Below are 16,305 nucleotides of genomic sequence, written 5' to 3' on the forward strand. Positions count from 1 at the left end.
CACTAATGCCTCTAGTGGCGCTGTACGTGTTGAAAGAAGTAAATAAATAAACCGTAGGCACACATTCTACATCGAAGCGAGTGCTAACAATTCACGTCCCCGTTTACACGTGCGGTCATCGTCGGCTTCGCGTTAACTCAATGCGAAACTTATGCGCACCAATTTCCAACCCACAAAGAGCTGCTCTCAGCCACGCTACAGACGGACCTACTGGACAAGCGGCCACTCACGGAGCGTGGCCCGTCAACGCGAGCCACCATAAAGCGCCGCTGTTAAGAACGGCCAGGCTGACGTGCAAGTTTTGCCAACCAGTTGCGACCGCGGGCGTCATCTTGGAGCGTCGCCGCAAACCTCTAGCCACGGCGTGACTAAGTCGACTGTGTGTCGAGAACAATACACGCGTCCTCCACTTTCCGTCGTTGGAGCCGAGTTCGACTAAGGAGGCGTTGTGCCTGCACTCGCCGCCGCCGCCCTGGTCTGGCCCCGCATTGGAGAGGCGTCTCGCATCGGCCGCGCGACGCATCGGCTCCGTCAACTTTTGACTGGATCCGTGGAACTTCGGATGTGACCCTCCTGAATTTGATGCTACTGGATCCCCAACATCACGAGGAACCTGTCGACAACCGTCTCGTACAGGTGGGCCGAAATTTGGACATTCTACGACTTGTTACTTTCGCCACGCCGCGGACAGCTAACCCTCAAGAGGGCTAGCTTTGACTCCGTCGGCGCCGGGGTTTCCCCGGGACTTACCGGCCGATGGCGACCACCAAGACGGCTGGATACGACCCTACCACCATGGCCTGGGCAGAAATCGAGACTCATGGGCAAGACGAGGACCTGCCACCCACGGAAGATGAGTGTCTTTCCATGATGGTGAATCTCCGCCGGAGACGCCAGCAGAACAAGGCGGCTACAAAGGGCGACGCCGCAGCTGCGTCTCCCACGTCAAACACGGCAGATAGGAATCCCAGCCACCCGGGTAAGCCCGGCAATGCTCGCGTTGCGCTGCCGCTGAACAAGAAGACAGCAACCACCTGGCGCCCGAAGCAGACGCCAAAAATGAATTCGGAGGATCTCATCGTGGTATTGAAGCCTCGTGTGACCCTGGACCTCAAGACGGCCTTTCGGCATGGAGAAGTGGGAGCGGCAGTGGCCCACTATGTGGGTGGGGCGGCAGGAGCTGCTCTCAACGTCTGGCCGGTCTGGGACCAAAATCTCATCGTCTGTGGAACACAAGTGGTGCAAGCAGCGGACAAACTTGCCAAGGAATTTGACTTGAAAGTGGGTGAACGCTCCTTCCCCTTTCGGGGCCATGTGAAACTAAATGGTGAAGTGTGCCGAGGTGTGGTCAGTGTACGGGCTGACGAAACCTCCGCATCGCTAAAGGCTAAGCTTGAATGGCGAGAAGGCGATATTGCCTTCATACGGAAACTTGGTGCATCCAATGTGGCGGTGGTGACCTTTGTGGGCCGGCGGTTACCACGTTACATACACTACAACTGCGAGTGTACCCCGGTCAGGGAGTACAAAAAGACGATCCCCGCCTGCTACATATGTGGCACGATCGGGCACCGCGTGGACAATTGCCCCCACCCAGTCGTAGGACGGTGTGGCTACTGCGGCCAACACGTTGGAACTGCGGACCAAGGCCTGGCAGAACACGAGTGCACCCCGACATGCATGATCTGCGGAGGGGCCCACCTCACTGGCTCCAGAGAGTGTGTAGGTAAGTTTCGGAAGCTACAGCGACCGGGACAGCCTATCCAAAATGAACGGGGTCAACCACTGAAGACGGGAAAGAAGGGACACGTCACCCAGCAGGACCACGTAACCCCGGCCAACAAGAAGACGGGCAAGTCCGGGCAAGCCAACCGACATCAACCTTCTCAGAACCAACATGTGAAGTCCGGGACCAGTGCCAAGCCGCCAGCCTTCAAGGCAGAAGATTTTCCACCGCTTGGCAACAACCCTACTGCAATCCAGGTGAGCAACTGGGCGGGTGTTGCCTCTACTTCCTCTCAACCCTCCCCCACCCCCATGGTACTGGAGCTGAGAAAAGAATTAGAAATTCTCAGAAGTCAGAACGCGCAACTAGCAACTAAACTAAATGCACTGGAAAAGGCTAGGGCAGAGCCGCTTGTTCCAGGTACAATGGATGAGGGGGACGACTCGGCATCTGTGTGCTCGAGCTTTGCTCCGATGTCACGCTCCCCTGTAATCGCTAACTTGGAAAGCCGCATAACGGCGCTTGAGCAAACCATGGCCGAACAAATGGCGCAGCTTCCCGCTCTGATTGCGGAGACCATTCAAGCTCGGTTGCAACAAATTGCAGCCACTATAACTGAACAGGTGACTGTACAAGTAACTCAAAACATCAAGGCCTGGATCCAGGCCAGTCCAAAATTGTTTAGGCGCGCAGGGCCTGTCAAGGAGGTGAGCCGCCCATCAAAAATGTTTCGGTCTGTCGATGACGATGAAAATGATGGTTCCCCACTGGCAGCTTTGCAAAGTGCTGGATCAGTTGCGGCAGTGGGCGGGTTAGACCAAGCAGCCTCGAGTCAGCAACATGGCTCAGGGAATTAATCGGTCACCTCGCAAACCAAAACGGGAACCGTTATCATTATTACAGTGGAATTGTAGAGGATTCCGTGATCGGCATAAAAGAGCACACTTCAGCCTCTACCTCGAAACTCTTGAATTCCTAGCAGCCATTGTAGCTCTGCAAGAACCTGGTGCATCTGCCAAAATGTCGGGGTACAACACATTCCAGAAAGACCCATCCACCTGTATTCTTGTACACAAATCGTACACGGCACAGGAAGTAGATCTAGAGATTAATCTGGCCTACTCGTACACAATGATCACCGTGCTTCCCCTACGGCGCTCTGACTCATCAGTGCATATTCTTAATATCTATTGTCCGCCCAAACTCAAACACGTTAATTTCTCTGACATCTTTAGTCGGGCGCTGAAGATAGCGGGTCGAGACCCATTGTTGATTGTGGGCGATTTCAATGCTCCCAGTCAACTATGGGGTTACAGGAAGGAGGAAGCACGTGGGCGTAAGCTAGCGGAGCTTATCTCAATGCTAGGCATCACTCTGCAAACCGACCCGGCACATCCTACGCGTATGGGGAATTCCGTCACCAGGGACACATGCCCTGACCTGACGCTATCCAAACACGTACAAAACATTGAATGGCACAACATGGAGGACACTCTCGGCAGTGACCATTGTATCATTAACACATTAATACATGTACGACCTCTAAAGCGGCCACTTACTCACGCCCGACTCCCAAACTGGCAGGCATTCCGCAAGTCCTTACCAGCCACCGATCTCTTTGAAAATGGATATGAAGCATGGGCACGAACACTCACCTCAACCCTCAAACAATACGAGAAGAACATCCAGACAACGGAGGACTGCCCAGCTGTGGATAACCATCTACTCCACCTCTGGGAAGCCCGCCGCAGTCTTACCAAACGCTGGCATAGACAGAAACACAACCGTGCCCTCAAAAGACGAATTGTAGAGCTCACCCAAAAGGCCGCGGAATATGCCTCTCACCTGTCTGACACTAACTGGGTGGACCGGTGCAACACAGCAGCCACACAAATGTCTGGTAAGAGCACATGGAGATTTTTCCGCCATCTGATTGACCCCTCACAATCAAGAGGAGAAACACAAAGACATTTACAACGTGCACTCCACAACTTCAAAGGCACCACAACACACCTGGCCGAGACATTACGGGACAAGTACTTGTGCCAGAAACAGGACCCCAAAGGCACGGAATATCTTTATGCAGGCAAAGATAATCCGGAGTTGGACCAACCGTTCCAACTCTACGACCTCAAGGCGGCTCTGGCCAAGATGCGCAGGGGCACGGCGCCAGGTAGGGACAAGGTCGCAGTCACACTGCTAGCCAACCTCCCTGACCAAGCATATGAAGCCCTGCTCGAGTACATTAATGCAATTTGGAAAGGGGAAAAGCCGGTTCCCTTAGATTGGAAGACAGCACTAGTTACATTCATTCCTAAATCAGGCAAGGCAATAAACACAGACAACTTAAGACCTATCTCGCTCACATCGTGTGTGGGCAAACTGATGGAAACGATGGTGCGCGATAGACTCTCAGAATATTTGGAACACCGTAACACTTTCTCGGACACGATGTTTGGCTTTCGCCCCCACAAGTCAGCGCAGGATATCCTGCTCCAACTTAACAGAGATGTATTACAGCCTATCGAGCACCCTCATAATGACAAGGTTATCTTAGCCTTGGACTTGAAGGGTGCTTTCGATAACGTTAAACACAGTGTCATACTGAGTCACCTCAGTGAGACACACTGCGGCCGCAACACTTTCAATTACATAAAAGATTTCTTGACAGATCGGGCTGCACTGATCCGTATTCAAGACACCGAACATGGACCCTATCAAATGGGCACGCGGGGCACGCCACAAGGTGCGGTGTTGTCCCCACTGCTCTTCAATTTAGCTATGCTGCACCTTCCGGCACAGTTGAATGATATTGAAGGCATACGGCATGCGCTGTATGCTGATGATATCACGATCTGGGCCACCGAAGGCAACTTAGGGCACATGGAGGAGAGCCTGCAAGCAGCAGCACGGGTGGTAGATCGCTACGCGGAGCACTGCGGCCTCCAATGTGCACCAGAAAAGTCAGAATTTGTTCACTTTAGGGCTTCCCCTAAGGATAATACAAACATCCACTTATCCCTCGGCAGTGGCGCCATCCACGAGTCTAAGGAGATTAGAATTCTGGGACTCTTCGTACACCATCAGCGAAAGGTCGACACAACACTTGCAAAGCTCCGGAAGATTGGAGACCAGGTGGGTCGAATGATCCGCCGGGTCTCCAATAAGAGAGGAGGGTTACGAAGCAAGGATGCGGTGCGGCTCGCCCACGCTTTCGTAACTAGCCGCATCCTGTATTCAGTACCCTACCTCCACTTGCGGAAGCACGATGAAGACAGGGTAGAGGTTATCCTCCGCAAAATGATGAAAAGGGCTCTTGATCTCCCGGTATCCACTCCCAACGGACGATTTCTCGGTCTTGGAATGGTCAACACCTTCCAGGAGCTCAAAGAAGCTCATCTAACAAATCAATACACAAGGTTAGCCCAAACACGATCGGGCCAACTACTTCTGGCTCGGCTACACATCCAACACAATTTTCACATACAAGAAAGAGTCAGAGTGCCAGAACTATGGAGACGCGCCATCCGAGTTCGACCCCTTCCAACCAAGATGGATAGAGAAGACCATATTGGACGCCGCCAAGCTAGGGCGGAAGCTTTGGAGCGTCACTATGGCAACAAACATGGAGTTTACTATGTAGATGTCGCTGGGCCAAGCCACGGGGGATGGTATACAGCAGCAGTCATACATCAGGGAACACAGGTGGATGGGCTCACTTTTCGTGCACCAGGTACAACACAAGCAGAGGAGGTAGCGATCGCCCTAGCTGCCTCGGACTCTAATTCTAAATATATCGTCACGGATTCGCGTGGCGCGTGCCGTAATTACGAGGCTGGTTGGGTCACCCTATTGGCCGAGCGAATACTGAGAAACTGCAGCAAGGATGTCGATCCTACCACCCGCTGTATAGTTTGGACTCCTGGCCATCAGGGCCTTCAAGGGAATGAAGCTGCTGATGCGGCAGCCCGAGCACTCACTTACCGGGCGTCCCCTTTGGCCCCTGAGGTCCTGGAACAAGAAGGCGAAATTCTCTTAACTTTCAAAGACATTTCTACCTATTATAAGGATAGCCATCGCCGGTACCCAGCCCCAGCTAAGGGACTGGAGAAAGCGAACGAACGCGTTCTCCTTCGCTTATACACCAACACAATGCTGTGCCCGGCAGTAATGAAACATTTTGATCCTGCGATCACTGGCAGGTGCCAACACTGTGGCGAGGTGGCTGACACTTATCACATGGTGTGGGCCTGCCAGCAAAATTCGGCTCTCACCCCCCACCCCAACCCTACCCGAGAGGACTGGGAGGCAGCCCTGCTTGGTTGCTCAGACCTTCAGGCCCAAAAGGCCTTGGTCAAGAGGGCCAGGCTGGCGGCTTCGACCAATGGGGTCCCGGACTAGGGACTCCACCTAGTATGTAGGGCTCCTGCGTGAGTCCACACCTCTCTTTCTTAATAAATGCTTTCCACCACCACCCTGGTCTGCCGCGAGCGGGCAAGCACCGCGGGAACGTCGACGGGGACCCCTTCCCACGCACCGTTCTTGCAGTAAGCCCCGAGTAATACGAAGTCCGTGTGACGTCGGTTCCGGACCATGAACCTGTGCGTGTGTGCGTTTAAGTCGTCCCGCGGAGAGGCGGCGTGTTTACGATGACTGGACGAACGTTTCCGCCACCTTGGAATCGGGGGAGGACCGAGTGTTTAGAAACAGCTCTTGTGTGGATGCTCGATACACTTTACTTAAGCAGTCATGTTGGACTGATACACTCTCTCAAGCAGTCATGTCAGACTGACGTACTTTCTCTCGCAGTCATGCTAGACTGATGAACTGCATGTAAATACTGAAAATAAACCCATATTCCTCGTTCTCGATGAGAAGCAGTCCTTCCCTTCACCAACGTCCTCAGCGTGGATAAGTTGGACGACGGCATGGGCCAGCTACCTTCTAATTCATGCCGGACTCCAATCTTGACAACGGATTACGAGCGATGGGGTTGAGCCCCCAACCGCTCCGTTACTTGAGGGGACACCGGAGTGTCTGATGTCGACAGTCCAGTGGGACGTTGACACCGAGTATGGCTTTGTGGCGCCTTCGCAGCTGGTGCAACGGCGCGTACACAGAGGGAGTTCCGGGTTGTACGTTTTTATGTTGTTATTTTTCTCTGGTCTTTCGCACCCCTTTCTCTCTTCCCGGTTTAGGGTAGCCAACCGGAGACGTCCTCTAGCTAACTGTCCTGCGATTTTTTTTTAATCTGTCCCTTTCTCTGCGCGCCATCCAGTCCAACAAGGAGCGAAATAGCCTACACCGAGTCTACCTTGTGAAAACGAAAAATGGGTAAAGATACGCACGCGCATAATTGAAAGAAAAAAAAAGAATGAAACCACGGCTTCTATGAATCAACTAATTGCACGACAAAGTACGTGCGCTGAAACATAGCTCTGCTCGCGCACATCGTAGTCATGAAATCGCTCAGCCCGAAACTGCTTGCACAAACACCGGGTACGGAACACCCTCGCCACATCGTCGCCTCGGTGGTCTAGGGGCGGAGTAGCCGGATACGTACACTGCTTCGAACCTGTCACATTAAACCCCGTCTAAGCACACCAGTCCAGGCCGAAGCGCGGTTGCAGACCAGTGGTGAGCTGTGCGTCCAATTGTGTGCACCGGACCTACTTTAAAAAGGGAAAACGTAAGCGAGGCTTCAAGACTTGCTCTTTTCGCTTCGCCAGCGGGATAAGGCCGGAAGGTTGCTGCAACGCGACGTCGGTGCGCGCTCTCCGCGCCGCAACCACACACAAAGAAGGGGGGGGGGGGGCGCCGTGAGGGGGCGCGCACTGCATGTCGCCCTGCATTACGGAAACGGTCGTGCACTCGCGGTGAGAGAAAGAAACAAGCGCCGCGCCACAAGACTGGCACACTAACCGAGCACGCGCCGATATCAGAAAATGCGCCCTTCCGTGCAGTTTGCATCCAGAGAGCAGCCAACAGAAGTAATCCCACATCTGAGCCCAGCTTACTAGTTGTTCGATTATTGTACACATAGGTTCGCCGTGTTGCACTTCAGTGTGCTGTGTATGCGTGGCGCTGCTCGCTGCTTCGCGTATAAACCCCACAACTAGTTTCGTTTTCTTATTTGCTTGTTTACTTCGCGCCTTTGGTGAATTGCAAACTTATTTGCAATTCAGTTGCACATCAACAGAACGCTCGCAAATAACGCCGACTCGACAGAGATATCCAGACGTACTCACAAGGTACGGATTGAACAAATGAGGCGAATGTCATCGAGAAACATCGCCATACAGCTTGTAAAAAAGAGCTCGTCTGCTGCAGCTGCCTAACCACGACGTGCACATAAAACATGATCACTGCACGGTTCAATTCACGTTCCGAAGGAGCAAACTGAAGTGCCTAGGATCATTTCCCTTAAAAAATCGAGGCAGCCATCGACCAGGGTAAAAAGAAGCAGGATGAGAAAGGCTCGATCGCAGCATTCATGATAAATATTGACTGTGTCGCTGGCATCCCGTGAATTCGGGAAGCGCAAAAGTATCGAAAGCTATGTTGCAAAACGGGAATAACTCAGTTCTTTCCTCTTTTTTTTTTTTGCACTTAAACAGAATGCACGGTCTTTATTTTATTTTATTTTTATGTGGGAAGAGGCGAATCAAATAGAAAAAAATTAGGAGCGAGTTTTAATACAGTGGGAATTGTCTCTTATCTCCAGAGAGAGAGAGAGAGAGCAAAAAGTGGGCGGCGTATGAGAGCTACTACGCGCGCTTTTTGAGCGCGCAGCAAAAGAGTCGCGAGAGAGAGTGTCGCCCCATCGCCCACCCGCTCGAAAGCCCTGCTGATCGTCCATTGGCGCCTCGCGCTCTTCGAGAAACAGCCGAAAACGCAACTTGTCTCCTTGTGCTTTGCGTTTCAAGCTGCCACTCTCTGTCTCTCTCTCTCTCTCTCCCCGCCTCGTTGTGCAGCACCGCGGCCCGTTTCGCCCAACGTTACTAGACTAGCTTCAGTTTTAAAACTCGGCGCCGTTGCGCGGAACCGCCACCCGCCCGCGCCTTCATGGCGCTGCAGTCGCGCCCGGCTTCACTTCCTCACTAGCCGGCTACGCGGGCGGGCCGTACTAAGCACGCGGTGCAGCGTTGGTGTATTCTGTGGTTCGTTGTTGACGGCGAATTTCAGCAAGCATGTCATCCTTGGAACTGTAGCCTTCGCCGGGTTTCTTAAGAATATCAGCTGACGATGCCGACGTGCTGCGTACCTGGCTGCATAGGCCGCTATCGGAACGATGTCAACAGTTTGGCGCACCACTTTTTCTGCGCTCCCAGCAATGCGATGTTTCGCTCGGCGTGAAAAAGAGCGATTCCTCGTGCCGACCGGGAAAAGTTGTTGTTGTAGCCTGTGATGCGTGTGGCTCCTACCCACGATGGGGCATTGGCCAAGAAATGGGTGGATTATTCTAAATTATTATGGAGCATAAATTTCCTAATAGCTATTGAAATAGCATTGAATAGCGCAGAATTACCTGTTAAATAAAATCAGGAAGGTCATATTAAATGAGTAATAATTAATAGTAAAAACAAAAAGAAAGGAATTTATCAAGGCATCCGTTTAGATTCCGTAAGGAATGTTCCGACAGCGAAGCATGCATCCCTGTGGCTGAATCCCAAAGTGGACGCTCCGAACGAAGGAAGACCGGGAACACTCCGCGAAATCAACGACACGCGCTCGTGCCACTGCTCCCGCGTTCGTCGTCGTCTTGCACAGCTGGCTGCATGGCCGTTCATCTTTCCAGCGTAGAATTTCGCTTCACTTCTGTCGTCGTAATGTGGAGGCCGCGTTTACGGGGGTATGAGCCATTGCTTAAGGGAGTATGAGCCACTCATGGTCTTACGTAACGGAAAGATATAATTTTGAAGAAATTTAATTTCAAAGAATCACAAGCGGCAAATCGCAGGCGTTGGCTGCTAACCACGCCGCCGAGCAAACTCGAGACATCGAACGCAAGCGACAACTGCGGACTGCGGGCATACCATCAGTGACGTCGTTATCTCTCGCAGCCGATTGTGTGTGTAACCTCATAACTGAGAAATACTTAAATGAACCCTCGGGATTAACCCAGTGCTAAACACAGGGGCCGCACGTTTCAGCTTCGCTGATTAAGCATCTTGACGGAATGAAAAATCCGGCTTCTGTGTGTGTGTGTGTGTGGCTTGTGTGTACAAAGACCGACCTCATTTTTCTTTTTGTAGCGCTTCTTTGGCGTGGTGACAAGCTTCGGCGCGGATGAAGATCATCCTAAAATCACGCACTTTGGCCAGATATTCAGGCTCCTGAGCCTAAACTGCGCGAAACGTTAAGGTGACAGGAAGAAACACACGACATTTAGAGACTGCGACATTTTAGACTTTGCTGTATGCGTTTCTTCCTTTCGTGCAGTTTACCCTTCTTTCAGTATTAACGAACTGGTGCGATAAATCTCATTGCTGTAGGTAGATATCGCTTTCTCGTGGTCTCACTAATTCGGACAAGGGGAACGCCAGCGAGCGTGAAACACGCACCAACGGCGGCCCGTCCGCACGAGCTCAAGGCTGTGATGAGGCGTCTGCAGTGGAGCCCGATGGAACAGCGTTGCCCTCTGGCGGCTGTCACAGAAGTGGCGACAGCGGCTGTAAGCGCGCGGGCGGGGAGTTTTACAACTGAAGCTAGTCTAGTAACGTTGGTTTCGCCGTCCACGTTCAGATTTCTCGCTTCGCGCCTCGCGGACTTTCGCCGCACGACGGGCGTTGCTCGCAAGGACGGAAGCGAACGCTGCGGTGTTGAGAAAAAAATGGATGTGGCTTAGGTAAGGTTAAGCCCAGGATGCGAAGCATACTAGCCTTTATTTTAGTTGTTGAACCACTGTTTAGCCTGGTGAACTGCTGTTGCTTGGCTATATTTGGTTCGGCTAGACGAAGAAACAACTCATGCATTACTTCTTCGCCTTCAAGAGTGGAACGCGACAGCGTTCCCGTCGACCCGCCAAGGGGTGTAAGACAATGGGCTACAGGGCAGCGACTACGCGCCCCGCATTGGACGCGGTGAGCGTCGAGCAAAGCAGCGTTCGGCGCGGCAACGAAATGTGCGCCTGAGCAAGAGACGCACGCCTTAGAAACAGCGCGTTTCTAAGGCAACACCGCATTCACTAGAGGCGCTTTTGTACCGCTTTGAAGCGTTGTACTCGTGGCTCAGTGGTAGCGTCTCCGTCCCACACTCCGGAGACCCTGGTTCGATTCCCACCCAGCCCGTCTTGCAAGAGTTGAGCCAAAGCCACTTCTCCTCTGTCGTGACGTCACGGTGTCACGTGATTTCATGGTCACCGCCGCGCCTGAGGAGCTGGGTTGAGCCCTCGTAATATGCTTCGCATAAAAAAATGAAAGAACAAAAGACAGCGTAACCGTACATGAGTGCATCTCAAAAATTCGTTCTATTCTTCGTTTTATGCTAGAACACTACAGTCCACCGATAATTTCAACGTTGTGCTGTAACATCAGCTATCGTTTTTTTTTTTTCTTTGATGCCCTCAACTTACGCAACTTTCCGAGTGCGAATTCGTTCCGAGTTCCCGTCGATTTGGCCCAACTTGACGCAGTTTCTACATCTCACGCTGTCCTTAATTCAAAGCTATACTGAGTTGTTGGGTGCAGAACAGAACAGAGCAGCACAGAAAAGTAACGTACAAAAGGACCGACACATAAGGGGACCTGCAAACTACGCTATACATCAATTTTTCATTTGTTTTCAGGAACCACCTAAAGCGCCGCGAACCTGTTATTGAACAAAACTTGGTTCGAACAACGCACACCGTCTGCAACGCAAGAAATGTTCACGAGTGATGCCAGTACGCTACAAAGAACACGGCGCCTATCTTGCAGAGCCCCTTCGTGTGCTCTGGACGGAAAATGAAAACAGGAAGGTATACAGGCATCGCGGAACGCCTCTGGCGAAATCACAGACGCACAGGGCATATACTACATATGCGAGAACGAGGCTTGCACATTGAATTCACAAGCCTCTCGCTTTTTTTCGCATGGTGAGCAACGCGCCATCCAGCCCTCTTTTTTTTCATCGCACAAAGCGTGCACCAGATTGCCTGCTTGCGGAACCACAGAGCTTCGTACGAACAAGTACTCGAGGGGCCCACACACGGGAGCTGAGAGCACGGCAGTTCAGCCATGCACGGGCGATTGGAGCACGCGCGCCGCGGTATATATCCTGCAGTGGCAGAGATAGCTCCAAGCCGTCGGTTCGATCACGGTCCCCGTGGCCACATTTCCATGGAGGCGGGCAATTAAGTACACGGTCGAGTACTTAGATTAACGTGCAAGTTAACGAACGCCGGGTCATCATCATCATCAGCCTGGTTAAGCCCACTGCAGGGCAAAGGCCTCTCCCATACTTCTCCAACTACCTCGGTCATGCACTAATTGTGGCCATGTAGTCCCTGCAAACGTCTTCATCTCATCCGCCCACCTAACCTTCTGCCGCCCTATGCTACGCTTCCCTTCCCTTGGAATCCATGCCGTAACTCTCGATGACCATCGGTTATCTTCCCTCCTCATTGCATGTCCTGCGCATGCCCATTTCTTTTTCTTGATTTCAACTAAGATATCATTAACTCGCGTTTGTTCCCTTACCCAATCTGCTCTTTTCTTATCCCTTAACGTTACACCTATCATTCTTCTTTCCATAGTTCGTTGCGTCGTCCTCAATTTGAGTAGAACCCTTTTCGTAAGCCTCCAGGTTTCCGCCCCGTACGTGAGTACTGGTAAGACGCAGCTGTTATAAACTTTTCTCTTCAGGGATAATGGCAACATGCTGTTCATGATCTGAGAATGCCTGCCAAACGCGCCCCAGCCCATTCTTATTCTTCTGATTATTTCAGTCTCATGATCCGGATCCACAGTCATAAGTAGATGTATTCCCTTACCACTTCCAATGCCTCACTACCTATCGTAAACTGCTGTTCTCTTCCGAGACTATTAAACATTACTTTAGTTTTATGTAGATTAATTTTTAGACCCACCCTTCGGCTTTGCCTCTCCAGGTCAGTGAGCATGCATTGCAGTTGGCCCCTTGAGTTACTAAGCAAGGCAATATCATCAGCCGGGTGGTCAAAACTAATCCCGGGTTTCCCCACTACGGACTGTCAATGATATCGTGGTTCTGGCACGTAGAAAACCCCAGAAGAGAAAAAAAGAAATATCAGGATGAAAAGTACAGGTTCGCTTGAACTCCTTGCCTTGAACGGCATTGCGCCTTTGTTGCAAACTGATCGTTTTCCACAAAACAACGTGTTACGAATAGAACAGTTCGCAATATTTATTCAAGCGTGCAAACGTTTATTGCCTTTGCCCGGCTTATAAAACTGCGACTGCTTGAAAATATAGAAAAAGAACGCGTAATAAATGACGTCACCAGAACTTATATGAAGCAAAAGACACAAAGCTTATGCAAATCAGTGCACTCCCCTTCCTTCCCATGCTAGGTGCACAAAAGCACGCACTGGAGTAACCTGCGGGAAATTATGTGTGTGGAACCACACACACAGCCTTCCTTAGCGTATCTCGCTTTCGATGCTGACAATATATATCAAAACACATCGGTTCTGATGATCTTCATTCAACTAAAGTTTACAACAACCTGAGCAAGCCAGTCTAGAGATTAGCCAGGATTTTATCGAAGTACACTAACACTACCCGCGTCCAACGTCAGTACAAGATGACGTTCAAGGGGCATTCCCCGAACGTGGCATAACACGCCGCGCTTGTGCCAGTGTACGGTCACCTCACTTGCCCAGAGATGCGATGCGATTCGTCTTTGAACCTTGTCAGATGTGCGCAAAGCGAAAGCAGAATATAGAAAGCAGTACGCACTGCCGACCTGCTCAAGAAAGAACGGTGGCCGTATTCGAGGTCAGCGTCCTGTTGCCTTCTTGCCCCGGCAGTTTTTAGGACCCGTCAAGAAGTGGAAACGACGCATAGCCGAAGGAGACCTCTGAGGGAGCAATTTAGCGACGACGCAAGGAGGTCGAGCGGCCATAATGCGACTGCGGGCAAACGCCATCGCAACACCGCTGCAGTTGTATACGCGCCAAATGCCCAACAATAAGAGACCGCAGCCACGTCCGACACGATCTGCCGGCCGTCCCAAAATGGGGCGGACCGTCAAAGGGTCAGCGGCTAAAATAAGGCCGTCCTTCGCGCAGAAGACGCTCCTTCTCGACATTGGCGAAGCAGACGACGTGTAGCAGCAGACGGCCCTCGTCTGCTTCTCGCTTCCCGTCGGAAAACAAAAACAAAAAGAGGCGCAAAGAAAGAAAATGGGTCAGACGCGACGCTGCAAGAGTGCCCCGAATCCCACTGCATGACTCAAGCTGCAAAGGCTTCAAAGCGAGATTTTCTTGCTGCCTCTCGCTTCGTCAAAGCAGGTTTACCACTGCCGGGTGCACGTGGCTAACGAAGCCGGTCAGCGCACAATGCAGACGACGCTCACGAGTCACGAAAAATGCGAAAGGAACCGAGAGGTCCAGGCCTGAGAAGGGCTACAAGTAAATGGGCGTCTCTGAGGCTGCAGTCTGGTTGTCTGTGAGAAAAAGAAATGGTGGCACGGTGAAGCCAGTATCCGGTAAGATGCGAAAAAATCGCGGTCACACCATTGGTCAGCGCCTTCATGAACACGCCCACCTGTTCGCTGCGAGCAAACAGGGCATACATGCGTTCTTCGGGTACACTTGATTTGGTGAAGAAACAGACGCTTCAGAACAGGACAAGGCGAGACGATACAACACACGAGTGATGCCTATAGAAACCGTAATGTTTAATCGTAGTGATAGGACATATACACGATATACGCGGCTATCACCAAGTGCAAAAGAGCAGGACACATTTACCAATCACACTCAATCTGTGACAACTCTTTCTAGCACCGGTACGGCCGGAGGACTCACTGACGCAGGATTCACCGAGTTTAGAATGCTTCAAAATCCTGGCGCATTCTTCGTTCCCGATACCTCCTTCCGTTATATGTCCTTGTCCTGCATAAAAGCGGTTTGCTTGCTTAAGTGTATATGCATGAACGGGCCCAAATTGGCGATTCACTGACGTCATGTACCCGTTTTTTGTGCTTATATTTACACCGATGGGTTTCTTGAATGGCAACCGCACTGGGCTCGTCTTCCGTCGTATTTGAGGCGAAGTGTTGCCCGCGCGTTCGCCATTGGTACGTCGACATCTACGGTGTTGTATAGGCCGAACATGCATTATTTCATTTCACTTCATGTAATTACCCTAAGGGGCAAGAATCGGGTATTGCATCGGGGTGGGGGGGGAGGGGGGCTAAGAGTAAATTTGTTAAAACAAGAATATTCGAAAAATGGGGTTATATTATGAAAAGTAAAACACAAATAACTGACAATTTTGCAGTCTTAAGGAGATACAATGCATCTTTACTCTGCACGAGCAAGCGCCGCTGGCGTCCGGCGAAGCATAGACGGAACGCGATGAACGATACAATTTGGAGACCGCACTACTTTCGTAGCTTCCGCAGCGTTGCACCTGATGTATGAAACGGAGTATAGTAGTAGGACGAATTAATGCTTATATATATATATATATATATATATATATCAATTATATCAATAATATAATACAATAATACAAGATCGCGCTGCAATACCGCAACTGTAATACAACAAATACATGAGGGAGTTGAAATGCGCGCAAACAGGATAACTAAGTGGGGGAAAAAAACAGGCAAGTAGTTGTTATAAAAGATTAACTGCTATGGCAGCTTTGTGCATGGCTGTATATCCGCATGGTGTTACGATCTGCCAACGGGGGCCGTGATCTTCTAGCCTCTCCTGCCCCACTGCGATGAATCACTTCGTGAAGCTAACAATGCGTCCCCTTCGGAAAGACCGTCGGCGCCAGCAAGGCTAGACACGTCTGGCGGATCGAGCGTTGCTTGTCGGTCCACTGTCGCCGTCACGGACCAACGGGATCAAGAAACTCCTGGGAAAGCGTGTGCTACGGCGTTCCCCCGCGGAATCCGATGACCGCCGCGGTCGTTTGACAGACGCCCCAGCTAAACTGCGGGGTCATCCCGGAGACGCGCCAGCTTGAGTGAAGCGTGGCAAACCCCGTCTTCCGTGTCTCTCTGTGTGTTCGGTGAACAAAGGTGCGGGAGCGATTGCGTGAACTCTCAACGTGGGACGACTCTGGACGCTCCGACTGTGCGAAGGTGGGGCGGCAGATTTCCCTGGCCTAGGGACCAAGGGAGGACATAGCTCCCTGAGCGAACTTTTTCGGCTCCTCGGTCTGCTTCAATTCAGTCGTGCTAGACTGATGAGGCGTAACGTCCTCCACTCTTCATGTAGATATTGTAAATAAACACAGTACCCATCGTTCTCGATTAGAACACGCTCCTCCCTTCGACAACGTCCTTAGCGTGGATAAGTCGGACGACTGCATGGGCCCGCTACGCCTTTTCACATGCGAGACCCCAACTCTTACAATGGGCGGCGCGACAACGTGGGG

At 51.5% G+C, this 16,305-nt stretch overlaps 2 protein-coding genes across 3 annotated transcripts in view; one reads left to right on the forward strand and one right to left on the reverse strand.

The window, feature by feature from the left end:
- The window catches only part of LOC139048658 (MIF4G domain-containing protein-like), a 154,743-nt gene that overhangs the window by 59,344 nt on the left and 79,094 nt on the right, over positions 1-16,305 (reverse strand). The window lies entirely within an intron of this gene.
- LOC139048660 (uncharacterized) overlaps positions 10,666-16,305 on the forward strand; it is a 384,154-nt gene continuing 378,514 nt past the window's right edge. The window contains exon 1 of the mRNA XM_070523144.1: positions 10,666-10,962. The gene's annotated coding sequence lies outside the window, so the exon portion shown is untranslated. The remainder of the gene's footprint in view (positions 10,963-16,305) is intronic.

Source organism: Dermacentor albipictus, chromosome 8, assembly GCF_038994185.2.
Source record: "Dermacentor albipictus isolate Rhodes 1998 colony chromosome 8, USDA_Dalb.pri_finalv2, whole genome shotgun sequence".
Classification (NCBI taxonomy): domain Eukaryota; kingdom Metazoa; phylum Arthropoda; class Arachnida; order Ixodida; family Ixodidae; genus Dermacentor; species Dermacentor albipictus.